Below are 21,224 nucleotides of genomic sequence, written 5' to 3'. Positions count from 1 at the left end.
GTTATGCTGTATCTTTTGTAGTTACAGCGCTACAATGCTAGTATCTTATTAGTGACTAAATGAACGTTCATTTAGTCACTGATGAGTTACTAGCGTTGTAGCACCGTAACTACAAAAGATACAGCAAAACTTTGTTAAGAAAAATGGTAGATTAGAACTAGTTCTACAAATGTCCCATATGTAACATTGTCATATTTGGCTCGGCTGAGACGATACCGTGAAATGAATCAAAATTGAGTCAAAGTGATCGAACCATCCCTGGTGCTCCCATTTCATATGTAAAATTGAACCGGAGGTGTGTAAAGTATAAATGTTATTTTTATAATGCTTTAGACGTGTGCCGCTTGATATCTCTGCAGTGCCTCGGCACTATGTGCTGAGTGTCCGACCCCTTGGTGTGTTGCTGTTTGAAAATGAGGCAAACAACAACAGTAAACATGAGAGATGCATTCCTTTGTCACCAAGGTACAGAATGAATTTCGTCTTCCGCTGGCTTAAATACAGCAAATTTTCAAAATATGTGCTTGAATTTGGAACAGGATGCCCAGGTAACCAATAAGCATTTCCAATGCAATTTAAATGCAAGCCAATAAGCATTTAAGTTGCCTTAAATGCTACTCAAATGCTATTTTGGCAAAATATGCGGCTACTTTACTGCTAGCCCTCTTATAGTGCTGAAAATGCTTATTTGCAGCTAGTTACTGACAAGAAGAATTTAAATAGGATTGTGGATGCCAATTTACAACAGTTATGCAGTCAAAAAGCTGATAAACAGCAACCTGCAGTATAAAACGCCAGGGATGCTAATACACGATTGATTTACTGCTTATACTAATGCTTATTGGTTACCTGGGTGGAAAATTTGACCGAAATATGTGCTCTGCAGTGTGACAAACGGAGAAACACAAATAGTAATCGCTATTTTTCGGTTTGTTCCTCCACCATCAGCTGTTCCCCAAAATGAAGTAACCATCATGTATATACACGCGTATTTCGTGTTCGCTAGTGTGGGGGACGAGGGGCAAGACACTGTCGAAAATATATTTCTTTTCCCTATGGAAATATTTTTCCAACCTTAATATATTGACCTTTCCCACCCATAATATAACCGAAAGCCCTATAAAGTTACATTTATTTATACATTTATAGGGTTTTAATAGAGCCTAATATATTAATATTATGATAATATTATGAAGTGTCTTGCCCCTCGGTGGGGGATTACCCAAGGGGTCGGTCGCTCGGCACAGCCCTTTTTATGTTAAGCGACTTGAAACGAGCCGAACTGTGCCGGTGCTGTACCGAAAGTGCCGAATTGCAAGATTTGTTAAATTCGTTAAAACCTGATAGATCTGGCAACCGTGCGAGATGATTTTGACAACTGGCAGTGCTCCCATTTCATATGTAAAATTGAACCGGAGGTGTGTAAAGCCCTATAAATGTTATTTTTATAAGGCTTTAGAGGAGTGCCGCTTGATATCTCTGCAGTGCCGGGGCACTATGTGCTGAGTGTCCGACCCCTTGGGGATTACCACGAATGGCCGAAACACAAATGGCCGAAATAACAAATGGCATAATATATCTAATGGCCGAATCACGAATGACCGAATCACAAAAGGCCGAAGCACGAATGGCCGAATTTCATATTTGGCCGAAAATTTTCACGGCCTTCAACCTGCACAAAAGTTGGGTGCATGCTGTCCTTACTCGCTGCCGCTCGTTCGGACTTAGCTAAGGGATAATCCAAGGGGTCGGACACTCAGCACATAGTGCCGCGGCACTGCAGAGATATCAAGCGGCACACCTCTAAAGCCTTATAAAAATAACATTTATAGGGCTTTACACACCTCCGGTTCAATTTTACATATGAAATGGGAGCACTGCCAGTTGTCAAAATCATCTCGCACAGTTGCCAGATCTATCAGATTATAACGAATTTATCAAATCTTGCAGTTCGGCACTTTCGGTACAGCATCGGCACAGTTCGGCTCGTTTCAAGTCGCCTAACATAAAAACGGCTGTGCCGAGTGACCAACCCCTTGGGATAATCCCTACTAGTCAGTAAACCTAGAAAAATGCATGCATCTAAATAGAAGTGATTTCTGCAGGGGGGCTGCCCCCACAGTGGCCGGCGCTTCCTACGGCAGGTCACCGGCGCACACTCGCGGCCTGCGGCCGTCTCGCCCTGAATCATCTAGGAAACATTTGCTACTGATACGGTGAGGTCTCGCATTTGCGCTTAGGGGTAGAAATAGCTTTCACTCATCTTTACACTATAGTAAATAGTTGTGTTGCTTATTTTGTTCTTTGTTTGATTAAAGTAATTAGTTAACTGCTTGCCAATTCATGTTTTTTTATTGAATAGTTATATAGACATTCCGAAAAATTTCGGCCTTTCGTGATTCGGCCATCCGTGATTCGGCCTTTTGTGATTCGGCCTTCTGTGACTGTTGTTGACATTCGGCCATTTGGATTTCGGCCATTCGTGAGGGTGGCTAGTTGTTCAAATTAAAGAGTAACCCCGTTAGTTTGCATGAGGAATCGTTCAAACGAACGGGGGTCCACTGTATAGCAAATTTGTTTATTTAATCCGGGTTGAAACTGGACGAAATACATTGTGCCGGAAAGAAGTTTCGAATAACAACGCCAGTGGGCGAACGATAGCTGCAGCACATTTCTTCAGAACACAAGAAGGAATTCCGTCAGATCCAGCAGCGAACAAATATTTCAGATTTTTGATCGCGGTTTCAACGAGTTGATCGTTTATATGTAATATACGAGGGGCAAGACACTTCATAATATTATCATATTATATTAATATATTAGGCCCTGTTAAAACTCTATAAATATATAAATAGATGTAACTTTATAGGGCTTTAGGTTATATTATGGGTGGGAAAGATCAATATATTGCGGTTATTTACATAAATTTTCATCCTGTTGCGGCGGTAACCCGCATCGTCAATCACCACAAAGAGAACAAGGAAAGGTGGCCAAATATTTTTTGGTTTATATGTGCAATTGTTACTGATGCTTTAGCAACTAAAAATACATAAAAAACGTCTTTTAACCTTTTACATTCAAAAATATGTATTATATAAATCCATTGAATATCATAAGTATAAAAATATGTGTAAATAGTAACACAATTTAAGAAGTACGGAAAGGGGTTGCAAATATCTAAACAATAAAAATTAATCTATTTGTATGGCAGCTCTGGACAAAAGCACATCCTTCAATATTTGGCGAGGTCAGCATTGGGCGATAATGTATCGATATAACTGGTATCGATATTCGTGGACGAAATCTCGATATAGTTTTTTTTCGAAATAGTTAATTTCGGCATGCATATAACAGCTTTGTAAATGTTAACACGTTATACGGAGTGTTAAAAATAAATGTAAAATGCAGATCGTCACGTGATGCGAGCAATTTTGCTGATTATGCTTTCAGCTGAGTATACGTATCGATATGTGAAAAATATCGATATTCAAATAACGAAAATTCGTCAGCTTCGCTCAATACAGAATTATTTTGACAGCTTGCTATGAACTTTCCGAGAATGAAAAGATTTCTTGCAATGCACAATATTGTGCTTTGCAGCTGTACCTGGATTAATCCAGATTATTTTCTCTAATGCCAATGTATATGACAAAAGAAAACAGCAACACTGCAGTTGTCACTCTTTCTCTTTCTCACTCACAGCATTCGCATTGTCGCACTTTTTGTGCCAGTCGCACTTTTAGACTGCGGTGTCCAGTAAGGTGCAAAATGCGGGATATTAAGGTTGAAAAAATATTTCCATAGGGAAAAGTAATATATTTTCAACAGTGTCTTGCCCCTCGGTAATATATTCAAGTTGATCGCATCACACACACTTAGTTTTTATTCAGATCTTCGGTAATTTATTTTGCGGATTAAATCAGCACATTTGGAAAAATGCTGAGCAATTCGGTAATTTTTCAAGGAATGCTGAGTATCGCCACTACTTGACATTTCTTAATACAGATCTTCATTAACCGGTGGCGAGTTCGTTAATATTTTTAGCTGTATTTTTTCGCAAAGCGATTCCATTTCGTAACTGTCAATAATTCAGCAATTGTTTAACGAACTATCAGTATTTATTACAGGATAGCCCGCAAAAGCTATGCTGAGATCAGCAAAAATTGCGGAAGTTGTCATCAAGCATTTATTAGCTGTCAAAATGAAGCGCAATCAAGAAAATACTTTATTGCGTGTTTAAAGTGTGTGGAAATTGTTCAAAATATGAACAATTATAGTTCTTCTTAAGATATGAGTGGCGCATAGCAGAGCTTCTCTACGTTATTTAACCTTCTTTATATAAGGTATGCCAATTTATTATGTAATTTGTGTTTTAAATATATATCCCTCCATCTCTCATTCAGTTAATATTAATTTAAATTGTAAATCTTCATTTTCCTTCTCATTCAAAATTTTGTCATCATAAAACAAAGCAGCAAATGCTACTTAGTGCTTCGGTGCAGACTTCGCAGGTAGCTGCAGAACTAGATGACGATTGCGGGGCTGGTGCTACAGATAGGTTAACTCGGAACAACCTCTTTTAGTCCAGATTCGAACATGCGGCGGCTGGCAGAGCCATACCTCGAGACCAAGTTAGAACCATATCTGTGCATCATAGATCCTATATAATTAATTGTATTTATTTTTAAGACATGATTTCAATAAAAATATTTTTTTAATTTATGACAATTCAGTACACATTACCGAAGTATCAGCACTATAATTACGGCTTTCAGCAATGATTTTTGCTGAGAGATTTGTTAATTTATACTGAACAGTCCGCAATTTTTGACATTTCATAAAAATATTTTCATTGCCGAGTGTTCATCAAGCAAATTAATTACCGAACTGACCACCGAACGTTCAGCAGTTCTAATTTCGTCAAAAAATTACGGTGTTCGGTAAAAATTTTTAAGTGTGCATGGAGTATCTCGGATTGCAGAGGCAGTCTGCATTTCCGAAGCAACAGAAGTGTTAAAAGAATTCTTGAAGTGAGTGGCAAAGACCTCGCATTTTTCCACGGCAGTGTTCGCACATACGGTACCCAGAAACATGTTTACAGGCAGTCCTACCACAGAGAACAGACATCCATTCAGGAACAAATTTTTCGGTAATTCTTGGATAAAATTGCAAATTAAAATCACCTAATATGCTACCCAGGTAACCAATAAGCATTTCCAATGCAATTTAAATGCAAGCCAATAAGCATTTAAGTTGCCTTAAATGCTACTCAAGTGCTATTTTGGCAAAATATGCGGCTACTTTACTGCTAGCCCTCTTATAGTGCTGAAAATGCTTATTTGCAGCTAGTTACTGACAAGAAGAATTTAAATAGGATTGTGGATGCCAATTTACAACAGTTATGCAGTCAAAAAGCTGATAAACAGCAACCTGCAGTATAAAACGCCAGGGATGCTAATACACGATTGATTTACTGCTTATATTAATGCTTATTGGTTACCTGGGTAGCGTCACCACAACCAGGGATGGCCAGCACCTTAACTTGCAGCGGGTGAGAAGAGTGATTCACACAGTTCTCTCAGCGAATAGCAAGGATGCAGAGGTATAATCATTAGTTCACTGGCTCCTAGATGGAGTGTAAGTGGCAATGGAACTGACGACAGCGTCTTTTCTTCTCCGAAACACCGCACAAAGCGGACATGAAAACAACTACACTGCCACTGTGAAGGCCCCAAGTGTGGCTTCACTGTGAGATACAAGTGTGGCTTGGCTGTGCGATCCTTACTGTGAATTCACACTTCATAGAAATGTATAGTTCACCAGCGCGCTGCAGCGGTAAAGATACTGAGTTGAGACGTCACTTGGAAGCAGTTTATTGGGGAGTTCGCTTTGTGTTGTTTCCATTTCGATGAGCTACACAGAAATTGAAATGCTTCTATGATGCATGTCAATGAATGATTTTTTCGCGTGGAGCTGGCGGTAATAAGATATTTCGAAGATATTTCATATTTTTATTGCCGTAGGACTACGTCTTACCGCAGATTGCTAAAAACTTACTAGCACCGGACAAATAGCTCTAAGCGGACTTTTTAAAGATAAAATAGTTGCAATCGTTGATTAATAATATTTAGTCTATTTCCAACGCATTTACATTCAATTTTTGACGTAGGACTACGTCTTACGGCAAGTTTTGAGATAGGGTGTCATTCCAAAAAATCGAAAATGCGAGCGTCACGAAAAATGAAAGGTTTTGAGCGCTAATAGCTCTGCGGTTTTCCGATCGATTTTCAATATTCTTACACCAATCGATCGGAAAATCTTCTAAGAATTAACCCAAATGAAGAAAAGTATGGATTCTTGATGATGAACTATTGAAAAACTGAAAATAATGAACCTATGTTTTACCTGAATTCTCGCTTCGTGATTGGTTGGAAGACTCTTTACGATGATCTAAACCTATACCAATTTGATATCTGTGCTTGGGAAGTAAGTTAAAACAAGTGACAAAGTCCCCTCATTTCAACAAGATATCTTAACACCGCGGTTCAACCTAGACCATTTTGATGTCCTTGCTTGGGAAGTACGCCAGAGAGAGTGACAGAGCCATCTCGTGCCAACAGATTTCTTACGAACGCGATTAAACCTAGTCCAATTTGATGTCTGTGTTAGGGAAGTGTACCAGAAAAAATGACACAAGTTCGTTGTCCCAACAGATCGCAAATTCTTTACTGCGTGACGATTAAACCTCGGCGAATTTGATATCTGTGTTGGAAAAATGTGCTACAGCTGTAGTGTTCGGTTATAATACGGCTCTGTATGAATACGCATGCTTGCTGTTTCATTAGAAGTGTAGTGAAAAGATGTGCTGTTGATAAAATAGGATTGAATTGGTAAAATCCCTTCAACGTGGGAAACTATGGATAATAAAAACAATCTTTAATTTCTTGATTTTGTTAAATTGTTTTCAAATGCACAACCTTTTGAGAATTGAATGTATGCAATGTTACTACTTTGATAAATGTTACATACAACGCATGTAGCATGTATATAAGTTGCACATAGCATGTATACATGAAGAATCGAATGATTATAAGCATGAATACATGCTACTATCGCTACAAAGAGACTTACGTAGTCCTGCGTCACCTATATAGCCGGTCGTGTCTTGTGCACAACCCCTCTGATTTTTCATTTCAAAAAAGGGACTCGATTTTAGTTAGCACGGTTTCGATTTTCGCAACATAGGCAATACGCCGTTGTTGCCTAATTCGAAATCCTACTGTATTACAAATCACACCTGGTTGTCCGCGCTCTTAGAATACCATTCTGGCCCAATTTTCGAATAGGTTCTATTGTTGCCATCAACGTAAAAACCGCGTGGGTTATTCCAAACTACCATATAAGGAAACAAACACTCGCTTCTTTATTTTTGTTTACAGGACTTAACTAAAAATCAGGCTAGCAGTTTTTCTCTATTTCATTATCGCTAAGAACTTTATTCACTATGAAAATTTATTGTAATTGTAATTTATATAATTGTCTCGATATTGGTGTTTATGACATATACGAAATAATTTTTGATTTGATTTTTAACGGCTAAACATTTAATTATGAATAAAATACACGAATGTTGCATGTTGTAATATAATCGACACATTTAGTTAATAATCCAGTCCGACGTGATTTTGTACAGCTATTTTCGCGGTATTAGCAAGTAGGTACTATCTAAAAACTGACATGTAGCATGTAACTTGTTTTTATAATTTTCCCAACATTAATGTTGCCCGATGTTTCCAAGAAACTTTGGCCACACCCCACAAATATTAGGATGGCAACAGAAGTAATATTGATCAAAAATGAACAAGTCGCACCTTAATTAACATTGACATTATTCTAGCAGTAGGCGAGAGTAGTCAACAGTGAGTCAACGGGAATAGCTAAGTCATAAAACAAGATCCATGATATTTACATGGAAAGTGAAGTTTGTGAACCTACATCGTATAATGCAGTTTGAGAAAAAAATGTTGATTTTTAAATATATTTTTCAACAAAAATCAATTTTAGGGGGTCAACATAAATTTTTTTGCAATCATTTTTAAGTGATGTTCAACAACAAATACATATTAAATTAAAACTAAAATTACTGCACGGCATCACATAGTAATAATAGTTAATATTAAAAAAAATCAGAGGGGTTGTGTACAAGACACGATCGCATAGATAGGTGACGCAGGACTACGTAAGTCTCTTTGTAGTGATAGTGGCATGTATTTATGCTTGTAATCATTCGATTCTTCATGTATACATACTATATGCAACATATATACATGCTACATGCGTTGTATGTAACATTTATCAAAGTAGTAACATTGCATACGTTCAATTCTCAAAATATTGTGCATTTGAAAACAATTTAACAAAATCAAGAACACAAACTATTGCTTTCCTGCTACCTTACTGAAATTAAAGATAGTTTTTATTTTCCATGGTTTCCCACGTTGAAGGGATTTTACCAATTCAATCCTATTTTATCAACAGCACATCTTTTCACTACACTTCTAATGAAACGGCAAGCATGCGTTTTCATACAGGGTCATATTATAACCGAACAGTACAGCTGTAGCACATTTTTCCAACACAGATATCAAGTTCGCCTAGATTTAATCGTCTCGCAGTAAAGAATTTGCGATCTGTTGGAACAACGAACTTGTGTCATTTTTTCTGGCACACTTCCCTAACACAGACATCAAATTGAACTAGGTTTAATCGCGTTCGTGAGAAATCTGTTGGCACGAGGGGGCTTCGTTACTCTCTCTGGCGTACTTCCCAAGCAAGGACATCAAAATGGTCTAGGTTGAACCGCGGTGTTAAGAAATCTTGTTGAAATGAGGAAACTCGGTCACTTGTTTTGGCTTACTTCCCAAGCACAGATATCAAATTGGTATAGGTTTAGATCATCGTAAAGAATCTTCCAACCAATGACGAAATGAGAATTCTTGTAAAACATAGGTTCATTATTTTCAATTTTTCAATAGTTCAACATCAAGAATCCATACTTTTCTTTATTTGTCTCAATTCTTAGAAGTTTTTACGATAGATTGATGTAAGAATATTGAAAATCGATCGGAAAACCGCTGAGCTATTAGCGCTTAAAACCTTTCATTTTTCGTGACGCTCGCATTTTTCGATTTTTTGGAATGACACCCTATCTCAAAACTTGCCGTAAGACGTAGTCCTACGTCAAAAATATTGTCCACTAGTTCACTATTTTTTATAAAACATTCCTATTAGCAACGGTGACACACAGAGACGCGGGGGACAGTTAGACATAGCTTTCACCATGCATATTTTTTTGATTTTTTTTGTGTTCAATTGCATTAATCCATAGGGATAACCTGTAAATAAATGTGTTAGTTAACACTCCATTAGTCGCGCAGCTAAGCACAATGTAATTTCTTTTTTCTTGTTCATTCAGGTATATGCTTCAACTAATGCTTGTGGGATATTAATTTATCAAACATAAGGTGTTTGTCACAAGACAAGTCAATTGCATACGTTGTGTAATTTCTGAGAAAAAGGTACATAAAGTTTGAAAATCGTGTTTTTCCAGGAGCGGCGTTTTATTCGGCAGGGTTGTTTTACGCCGCACTGGAATGCTTATGTGTATGACTTTGTGTATGATTTTTTACAAATAAGGCCATTGCAAATAATTTCAAAAGTTTTTGAGTTCTACAGCCTGAAAAACTCGAAAAATGAGTGTATGAGTTGAGTTAATGCTTCTAGCACGAAACAGAAATAGAAATTCGAACAACGGAGTTTCAGAAAATCGGTAAAAATGCCTAAGATCAATATTTTTTTTTGCTCGAATAAAAATTTTTCGGCCGGTTTTCTGAAACTCCGTTGTTCGAATTTCCATTTATGTTTCGTGCTAGAAGCATTAACTCAACTCGTACACTTATTTTTCGAGTTTTTCAGGCTGTAGAGCCCACAGACAATTGATTTTATGAAAAAAATCGGAGGGGTTGTGTACAAGACACGACCGCATATATAGGTGACGCAGGACTACGTAAGTCTTTTTGTAGTGATAGTAGCATGTATTCATGCTTGTAATCATTCGATTCTTCATGTATACATGCTACATGCGTTGCATGTAACATTTATCAAAGTAGTAACATTGCATACGTTCAATTCTCAAAAGACTGTGCATTTGAAAACAATTTAACAAAATCAAGAACACAAACTATTGCTTTCCTGCTACCTTATTGAAATTAAAGATTGTTTTTATTATCCATGGTTCCCCACGTTGAAGGGATTTTACCAATTCAATCCTATTTTATCAACAGCACATCTTTTCAATACACTTCTAATGAAACGGTCGGTAAGCATGCGTATTCACGAGAAACTAGCAGTATTTGACTTTTCGCCGCAAAGCCCAATTTCGGAAGCAGCTTTTCGGCCCAAAAGCGGGATTGTATTTATAAAAATGTATATACTGCATTCTTCTTGCCAATCTGAATACAGCGAATATATTTTCATAAACCGAATTTTTGTTTCAAACAAAAAAACTGCTTTTGAAATTGGCAGAATCGATGATGACTAATTTCACCTTCATACAGAGTCGTATTATAATCGAACACTACACTGCCCATAAATGGAAGACAGTCACATCTGCAAAATCGTGCAACTACGAAAAACGCTGTTGAAGCCACGACCATTTTGACGTGGGACTACGTCTTACGGCAAGTTTTGAGATAGGGTGTCATTCCAAAAAATCGAAAAATGCGAGCGTCACGAAAAATGAAAGGTTTTGAGCGCTAATAGCTCAGCGGTTTTCCGATCGATTTTCAATATTCTTACACCAATCGATCGGAAAATCTTCTAAGAATTGACCCAAATGAAGAAAAATATGGATTCTTGATGTTGAACTATTGAAAAATTGAAAATAATGAACCTATGTTTTACCAGAATTCTCGCTTCGTGATTGGTTGGAAGATTCTTTACGATGATCTAAACCTATATCAATTTGACATCTGTGCTTGGGAAGTAAGCCAAAACAAGTGACGAAGTGCCCTCATTTCAACAAGATTTCTTATCACCGCGGTGCAACCTAGACCATTTTGATGTCCTTGCTTGGGAAGTACGCCAGAGAGAGTGACAAAGCCCCATCGTGCCAACGGATTTCTTACGAACGCAATTAAACCTAGTCCAATTTGATGTCTGTGTTAGGGAAGTGTGCCAGAAAAAATAACACAAGTTCGTTGTCCCAACAGATTGTAAATTCTTTACTGCGAGACGAATAAACCTAGGCGAATTTGATATCTGTGTTGGAAAAATGTGCTACAACTGTAGTGTTCGGTTACAATACGACTCTGTATGAAAACGCATGCTTGCCGTTTCATTAGAAGTGTAGTGAAAAGATGTGCTGTTGATGAAATAGGATTGAATTGGTAAAATCCCTTCAAAGTGGGGAACCATGGGTAATAAAAACAATCTTTAATTTCAGTAAGGTAGCAGGAAAGCAATAGTTTGTGTTCTTGATTTTGTTAAGTGGTTTTCAAATGCACAATCTTTTGAGAATTGAACGTATGCAATGTTACTACTTTGATAAATGTTACGTACAACGCATGTAGCATGTATATATGTTGCATATAGCATGTATACACGAAGAATCGAATGATTACAAGCATGAATACATGCTACTATCACTACAAAGAGACTTACGTAGTCCTGCGTCACCTATATATGCGGTCGTGTCTTGTACACAACCCCTCTGATTTTTCCTTTAATATTCAATCGATTTTGGAAACAAATCGTCCAAATCGTCATAAAATCACTTGAATGTACATAACAGAATATTTTTACAAACAATTTGTTCACAAGTGACCTAAAATTTGTTCCAAAACTTAGAAAAACTGCCGAAGTTACTGATATGCGTTTATTTGTGCTTAAATAAGCAAGAATAAACGCATAACAGTCACAGGTACAGCATGCCTTGATCCTTGCATTGTCGGTGGCTCGGCAGTATTTTCAAGACCACGTGTCGTTGTTTTGATAATTCACGTTCTCGTTCAATTCGATTGGTCAAAATGTCCTTTTTGACTCAAATCTCTTCCTGGCCTTTTCTCCTTTTTATTGTAATTTGTTATCTTGAGTTTATAGCGAGGTCGCATGATGGGGTTTGTTTGACTCAGAAGCTGGCCGCTTTCCTATGTGTCCGGTACACTCCCAGGACGTGTCCGAGTATGACCAATGTGAACCTGGACACTATATGTGACAACAAATGAACTATTTCAAACTAGTTTTGCAATTTCGAGTACCGACTCAGAGATGTCACATGTTGTATTTTAGTTAAATTCAGAAACTGGTCCCCGTAGACTGGAGAGGAATCCGGAACATTCACGGACATGTTTAGATGTGGCCAATGGCGTCTTGAACACTTTATACGACTACCAATAGTCTAGATTTGCAAATCCGTGTATTTATAGGTGTCACATGATGGGTTTGTTGTGATTCAAGGTGCTTCTATGTTTAAGTCCCATATATTCCGGAACTTGTTCCCACTGTAACTTCGGAACCTCATCCGATCCAAATTCTCCTCAATAGTGTTCTTCTAGGTCATAAAATCTTCCGTTTGGTAGTTGCTACAGGCGAATCGGTCCAAGCATTTCCCAAAAACAGATGCTTATTGATATATTTTTACTACTGTGACTGTTATGCGTTTATTTGTAATATGGGACTGACATAGTTTGATATTTTTTTCAACATCTTGGGAACAAACATAACTTTTTTGTTTGAAATATTGAAAGAACAGTTAATTTAAAGATGATTCCCAGGTTTATCTCAAAAGTAGTGAAAAGTCAGATGGGACTGTTATGCATTTATGGGCAGTACAGCTATAGCACATTTTTCCAACACAGATATCAAATTCGCCGAGGTTTAATCGTCTCGCAGTACAGAATTTGCGATCTGTTGGGACAACGAACTTTGTCATTTTTTCTGGCACACTTCCCTAACACAGACATCAAATTGGACTAGGTTTAATCGCGTTCGTAAGAAATCTGTTGGCACGAGGGGGCTTTGTCACTCTTTCTGGCGTACTTCCCAAGCAAGGACATCAAAATGGTCTAGGTTTAACCGAGGTGTTAAGAAATTTTGTTGAAATGAGGAAACTTGGTCACTTGTTTTGGCTTACTTCCCAAGCACAGATATCAAATTGGTATAGGTTTAGATCATCGTAAAGAATCTTCCATCCAATCACGAAGCGAGAATTTTGGTAAAACATAGGTTCATTATTTTAAATTTTTCAAAAGTTCAACATCAAGAATCCATACTTTTCTTCATTTGGGTCAATTCTTAGAAGATTTTCCGATCGATTGGTGTAAGAATATTGAAAATCGATAGAAAAACCGCAGAGCTATTAGCGCTCAAAACCTTTCATTTTTCGTGACGCTCGCATTTTTCGATTTTTTGGAATGACACCCTATCTCAGAACCTGCCGTAAGACGTAGTCCTACGTCAAAAATTAACTCATACCCTACAAATTATCTTTTGCCCCACGATTTTTCAAGCCAATTTCCAAGGGGGGGGACAAGAACTTGAAATTATCTGCAATGGCCTAACTTTTAAACGAAACCTCGGACCGCAAAACAATTCAATCCAGCTTTTTACTGGCGGACGTGTTCGTAATATTTGAACAGCATCTTTGACATTTCCCTAATACATCGCACGTTTGCTTTCCGCGCGTTCACGGTAAAACTAAAGGAATGCACGGAAAGAAAACGTGCGATGTACTAGGGAAATGTTAAAAATGCTGCTCAAATATGACGAACGCCGTCCGCCATTATGGCTCGTAAAAAGCTGGATAGTGATCTGCAGTAACACCTTTCAAACAAACTTAACGGCGATCAAATTGGTTAAGCCATATCCGAGAAACAGATAATTAAAGTCAAGCGTCACACACGCACGCACGCGCACACACACACACACACACACACACACACACACACACACACACACACACACACACACACACACACACACACACACACACACACACACACATTTTTAGTCGTTTATGTCCCCTTAAACAACACATTCGACTAAAGATTGAGACTCTCACCCTCGCTCTATTCGCTCTAAGTCTATATTTTTGGCCTAATATTAAGAAAATAGGATATTTTCAATTATCTTAAACTTCGCATATGCAGTATACTGCAACTGCAACCAAAATCCTGACAATGCTGAAGCCCTTAAATATTAGTTGGTACTTGTCACCATAAATTGCAAAATATAATTACTGTTTATTTCAAGGATTATTTGTTTCGAATTGATAGATATCTTATACAAAATTTATACTATTTTATTCAAACTCACATTTGCTGCATCGAACGGAAAAATATGCTAGGGGTATTCACGTAGCGCTTGCAATGTTGCGTATACGATGTATTGCGTATTTATACTGCCGCTATTTACATAACAGTTTCATCTCCATAGAAACTGGGACTGTTATGCGAATAGCGGCAGTATATACACGAAACACATCATCTATGCAACATAGCAAGCTCTACGCGAATACTACTGCTATGTTTTCTATTCCGTGCCGTCTTGCATTTGTGTGATATCTACGCAGCTTTGGCTGTGCCAGCGCACCTTCTCCTGTGCGAACTAGCGAAACACGATGGAAAAGAGGAGACTAACAAGTGTGAGTGTGAAGAAACAACACACTCACCTTTGAGTACGCTGCACCGATGCTGTGTGGTTCAATATTTCACTTCTCTGACCAACTGTGATTCACACAGGAAAGAGCGGGTGTACCCAGGTAACCAATAAGCATTAGTATAAGCAGTAAATCAATCGTGTATTAGCATCCCTGGCGTTTTATACTGCAGGTTGCTGTTTATCAGCTTTTTGACTGCATAACTGTTGTAAATTGGCATCCACAATTCTATTTAAATTCTTCTTGTCAGTAACTAGCTGCAAATAAGCATTTTCAGCACTATAAGAGGGCTAGCAGTAAAGTAGCCGCATATTTTGCCAAAATAGCATTTGAGTAGCATTTAAGGCAACTTAAATGCTTATTGGCTTGCATTTAAATTGCATTGGAAATGCTTATTGGTTACCTGGGCATTTACTCTTTCCAAAAAATTACTAAACAATGATATAAGTATTCATTATATAAGGTTATTAAAATAAACATTGTACCATTCCGTATGCACTGAATTGTATTTATTCGCCCACATATCAATAGCGAAAATGAATTCAACAAATGACCAGAAAAAGAACCAACAGGACCATTCATTTTAAATATCTTTGACGAGTGTCAAAAGCCTTATTTTACTGCAATGAAAATAAACATTTAGTAAAAACCCACCTTCTCTGTATTTTTTAGTTTTACTGAATCAGGAGTATCAGGAGGTGATCATGATCAGTTTATTTCAATTTAGACTCGATTTAGATTTACATTTCACGAATTCCTGATACAAATTGACTGCCATATTAAGCACTGAATAGACATAATCTTAACGTTAAATAATAGTAACAACAATTCTAACAAAATAATTGAGGTTATTTGGGAAACTTGCAACAAATAACAAGTGGGCGACATGGGGGACGAATTTTGGATCGCTATGGGCGAAATGTGGTACTAGAGGTTCCTGCTCAAAATTGAGTCTTTTGCTATCAAATTTCAATTTTCGCTATTCCGAATAGCCAAAATAGATAGAATATTAATATATAGTCATACTTGTCTGAGTTCAGGGCTGATTTTATAATAACATGGCGATTTATTCATTTTACTGCATAAAAACCTGATAAAAGGGGCGAATTCTGGGGTCGTTACCCTATATAGAGTGGTGACAATGTCAAAATTGGAATGATAATTATCTGTCAGCAAGTCTGTCAGTGTCATTCCAATCGAGCAGACGACTAATCCAACGCGTATGCAGGAAAGAGAAAGATAATAAGCTTTGCTAGAGCATTGCATATACTTTAGGGATGACATGTCGCCACTCTGTATATAGTCACTCTAGATGTGAGCTTACAGCTTGAGTAAATCACTGTCTGAAAATGGGTATGCAGGTTTACTGTATTAAATATTCCTGTTAACTGGTAAGCATACCCATCTTACCTACTGAACTATAGGATATTTTTTGACATAACTTGGAATTCTTAACTAGCATTTTTGGTTAGACTGGGTTTGCAATGCTAAGATATTAGAGTTTTCATGATATTATCGAAATATTCTTTTTTATCACCATGATTATTTCTTTGTTGTCTGTCTGCATTGCATTTTAAATACTTTTCAAAGTTTTATCCATGACAACAATTTTATTGCGCCTATATGCTTTAAAATAGTAGACGGATTTTTCGCGAGGTTTTCCATTAGTCGGATTTATTCGGAGAAAAGTTGTGATTTTTGAGAATATTATGCGCGTCTTACTAATTCGTGCGGTTTTAATATTATTATGAATTTCGATGTCGATTATTGCTAATTCAACATTTCGTTTGGTAGAAACTCCATTAACCCATGTTTAGCCGGTAATTCTTTTGTTAGATGAATTCAAATGAAAATATTATGTGCTTTCTGCATCAAAATATTATTTATTCGATACTTTTACTCACCATTTTGATAAACATAAATCAGCGAACAAACTAGTCGATTGTGACTCGCTTTTACTTATGTGTGATGTGTGGCATATTTGTATATATTTTTTTTGAAACGATGGTTCTACAATTGATACAAGGGACGGTAGGGGAAAGAAATGAAAATTTTGGTGAAGGAGGGGAAAGAGCGGAAAGGAAGGGGGGGGGGGTATTGGTAGCTATGCTTGACAAGTAGTCATTTTGACTCCTACCTTTTGTCCAATACTGGAAGGTGCATGAGTCGAACCAAGCTGTAATCTGAGATTATAACCGGATTCGAACCCACAACACCCTCCAGGGCATGTGGTTCGCTGGTACTTGTACCTTTGAACCATAGAGGCGCTGGATATATTTGTATATGTTTGATAGATGAGGGCGTAAACTGGTTCACGCAGGAAGTTCGCTTAAGTATATACAGATTCGACCCGGGCGAACTCATATGATTTACAATACCCAGTTTTCGCCCAGTGCATTTATGTTCTATTTTCAGCAGATTTGCAATAAAATATTAAAATAAAAGCACAATTATGAAATTTGAATCAAATATAACGAAATTGATGCGAAAAAAGTGCAAGGAGATACGATTTTCCATTACTTTTCCTCAATTTTATTTTTCGTGCTCGTTCTTGAGAATGGAAAAATCGCGTCTTAAATACAATATCTATTTTTCGAATCACATTAAATCATTAAAATACATAAAACAACACAACGAATTCTATTCAAATAACTGAAAACTGAGTTAAATTGAATATAAATTGAACTAACAACTTAGAATTCAACTATATATTGAGTTAAATCTCGGGAATACCAATGGGAGGGCGAATTCTGGGGTGGGGGCGAATTGTGGGGTTCTTACCCTATAGTCACTCTACTCACATCGAATCGAACCATCGGAAAATCGATGATGGAACATCGATATTTCGATTTATCGATGTGACATCGCCCATTACTATCCCAGATCCGTCATAGCAAAAACTAGAGTGACTATATATACAGAGTGGCGACAATGTCAAAATTGGAATTATAATTGAAGATAGAATTAACAAAAGGGCGAATGTCGCAAGCGTAAACAAACCGAGTGAGGGTTGATTTTCCTCTGCTGGGCCAGCAAAAAGTAACTCTCACCCGTTTTGTTTACATTTGCGACATTCGCCCTTTTGTTAATTCTATCTAGAATTATCTGTCAGTGTCATTCCAATCGAGCAGACGACCTATACAACGCGTGTGCAGGAAAGAGAAAGAAAAACCTTGGAAAATCCGCATTGCATACATTTGGGATGACTTGTCGCCACTCTGTATATAGCAGGGATACCAGACTTGTAGATTTGTCTGCAAATTGCAGATTTTTGGAACGGTCTTGCAGATCATTATAAATTTGCAGATATTTGCAGTTTTTATGACTTTTATTGTTTTGTTGCAGATTTTTGTTCGAAGCTCTTTGAACTTTCACAGACTTCGTAAAAAAGTGTGCAGATTTTCGCAGATTATTTTCAAACCAGAAAATTCGAGTAGCCGGAAAACTGCACGATTTTTTCGGTTTTCGAGCAGTTGCAGACATTTTTTTTTTAAATATGGCATCTCTGCTGGCAACTCTGCCAAAAGTCGAGCGACAGTAACAGCAATGCTATCTGCCGAGCTAAAGTTAAACTTTCGCATACTAGTGTGTGTATATTAGAATATGGATGTACACAAACACGTATGCAATGCATTGCCACGCTCGCACACATCTTTTCCCACCAATACATGTACAGACAGCTTCAACTTTTGTCGGGAGGGGTGCGCTGTTGCTTCTGTTGCTCGTCATTAAATGACATTAAATTTTGTATATGGGCGCTAGGAAGAGATGCCAGTGTTCTTGATGGAATGTTTTTGGTCATAGCGAATAGGAAATACTAGATAGAATTAACAAAAGGGCGAATGTCGCAAACGTAAACAACACGAGTGAGAGTTATTTTTTGCTGGGCCAGCCAGCAGGGGCTTGCGATGGGTGCCATGTTTTTGTTGCCAACATCTCAGCACATCTCGACAAAGGTTGGCAGCAAATCTACCTGTCAGACGGGCGCTATTTCTTGCATTTTTTGAAATAGCGCCCTTCGTTAAGTGGACTGTCAAACACCGTTCGTTAAGATACGGATAGCACCCCGCTGCCAGCCAGCATAGGAAAATCAACTCTCACTTGGTTTGTTTACGCTTGCGACATTCGCCCTTTTGTTAGTTCTATCTTCAATTTGGCCTTGCCAGCGTTGCTGATATTGTTCAGGGTTTTGCGTGAGAAAAAAAGAAAGTGAAGTATTTTTGCTTTTGTCAACACTCACGCGTTGACAGTTCAGCACGAGATTTCCTGTAAGTGCGAGCAGCCTACGAAATCTCTTTCAACGCTGGCAAGGCCAATAATTCTACAGCAGTAGACAGCGCTGCCAGATCAGCGGTTTTCCCGCTAGATTTAGCGGGATATCAAACCGGACAGCGGGACTTAATAACCAAGCAGCGGCTAGCGGGAATCTAGCGGTTTTCTTAAATAACTCAGCGGGATTTTAGCGGGATCTAGAGTTAGCGATATTTGGTAGGCCAGGAGAATGCTGAAATAAAGGTTGACAGCAAAACACTTCGTTTAGTGACATTCTAATGTCTGCTCATGCATTGGCAGAGGGTTCAGTATATTCTGTTGATTAGAAAACTCCGTGGTTTTTGCCTAGAATGAGATGAGTTCTGACAAATACTCATTAGAACTTTCTGAAAAAGTAGACCACCAAACCAATCCGTTTTGCGTATTCCTAATTTTTCCACTAACTAATACCACAGACAAACAGACATAACTCTTGGAAGAAAAATCAATAAAAATTATCGTACCTCACATTTAGCCTGAACACTAGCACCATCTATGATCGACATTCCCAAATATCAAATAGCAATATGGGTGTCCCTCAAAGTAGCAAGTATTTTTTATGGGGAATTCCACTTCTTTCATCAAAAAGCGCCACTTTGACCAAAACGGAGACATTCCCAACTAAGCCCAAATTTGAAATGACGGTTTTATCGGTACGATGAATGGAAAACGAGTGTTATGTCTGTTTGTCTGTGCTAATACGTTGTCAATGGCAAAATCTAACTGATTCATGAATTGGAAACAAAGCAACACTTATGTATGTATATCAACGGGGTAACAAACTGACAGCTCCCATATATAAAAAAAACTTACCTCGAAATGCTGGTTCCTGGTTCCGTTACTAACCTTTGAGTGTGGTGTATAACTCGAAATGATAGCAATTGGGTCCTAAAATTTGTGATAAAAAGATGATTTTTTTAGAAGGAACGATAAAGCTTCCCATTATGACTACCAGAGTACCGTGGACCCCCGTTCGTTTGACCGTTTTTAATCTGAACACTTTTTAATTTGAACCCCGCTGGTTTGCACGATGTGCAAATTAAAAATGGTTCAAATGTCATTCTCAACATGGCATCATTTGCCTTCGCAGACAATGCTCATAAACACAGTTTGTTTGTACTGATCTAGCGTGTTTGATCCTAGTTTAATCAGTTTCACATTTCGTTTCCCTACGATTACGATAGAAATCCGATCGGATAATAACATATTCGCTGCTTGCAACTACCAACTAATCGAGGCTAAATCAAACCATCAAACAATGACAAAGAGCAGGGTGGCCAGTTCATACAAGTTTCGGCATATTTAGGGTTGCTAGTTGTTCAAATTAAAAACGAACCCCGTTAGTTTGCATGAGGAATCGTTCAAACGAACGGAGGTCCACTGTATAGTTTTTTCTTTTTTAAAAAGAAGCAGAGCACTAAAAAATTAAAAAACAAAAATATTGTAATTTATTCTCCCTTGACATTAGAGATCTTTCTTGACATAACGAAAATAACACGTTTCTGGCAACAATGATAACTTTTTCTCACTGGCAACTCTGGTTTGACATTAGAGCAGCTGATCGTTTTGACAGTTACAGCTTCGCAGTTGTCTCTTGTGCTTGTCTGCGTTTTGCTGGTCGTGAGGAAGTGGAACATCAAATTTGTACTAGTTATCGGATAAAAGTTTTGATTCGGGCAATGTATTCCAATCCATCGATTCACGGTGCTAGACTTTGTCCAAATCTAGTTTGCGGTAAGAATGACTAAACGATGTCAAACTGATGGCCAACAGTATAATCTCGGTAAAATCGACCCCGCAGAACAGTATGAAAAAATAACGCCAACCGAAACTGGCACCGTATTATCAATCAGATTGGTATGTTGTGCTACTCCGATGTGAATCAGCAGTAGGGCGAACGGCAGACCAAAAATTTCTGTGCGTTTCTAACCAAACACGGTCGCATCTCGATGGCGGGTGTTGCATACGAAAACTGAAGCCATCCACGCTGTGACCAAGTGCAATCACTACGCTTATTGCTGATTTTGACAAAGGCCTTAATTAAACTGAGATGACCGGAACCGGAAAATGAGCTGTAAACTCAGAAAATGTTTTAGGTCGCGATTGTCAAGCCATTTCCTGACTTTGCAACTTTTGACTTTTTGACACTATCATATGAGCGTGAAGGTAAACAAAAAGTTTTCCGTGACATTTCAAG

This window comes from Sabethes cyaneus, chromosome 3 (assembly GCF_943734655.1).
Source record: "Sabethes cyaneus chromosome 3, idSabCyanKW18_F2, whole genome shotgun sequence".
Taxonomy (NCBI): Eukaryota; Metazoa; Arthropoda; class Insecta; order Diptera; family Culicidae; genus Sabethes; species Sabethes cyaneus.
The sequence above is the reverse complement of the archived record's forward strand: the minus strand, read 5'-3'. Positions refer to the sequence as shown.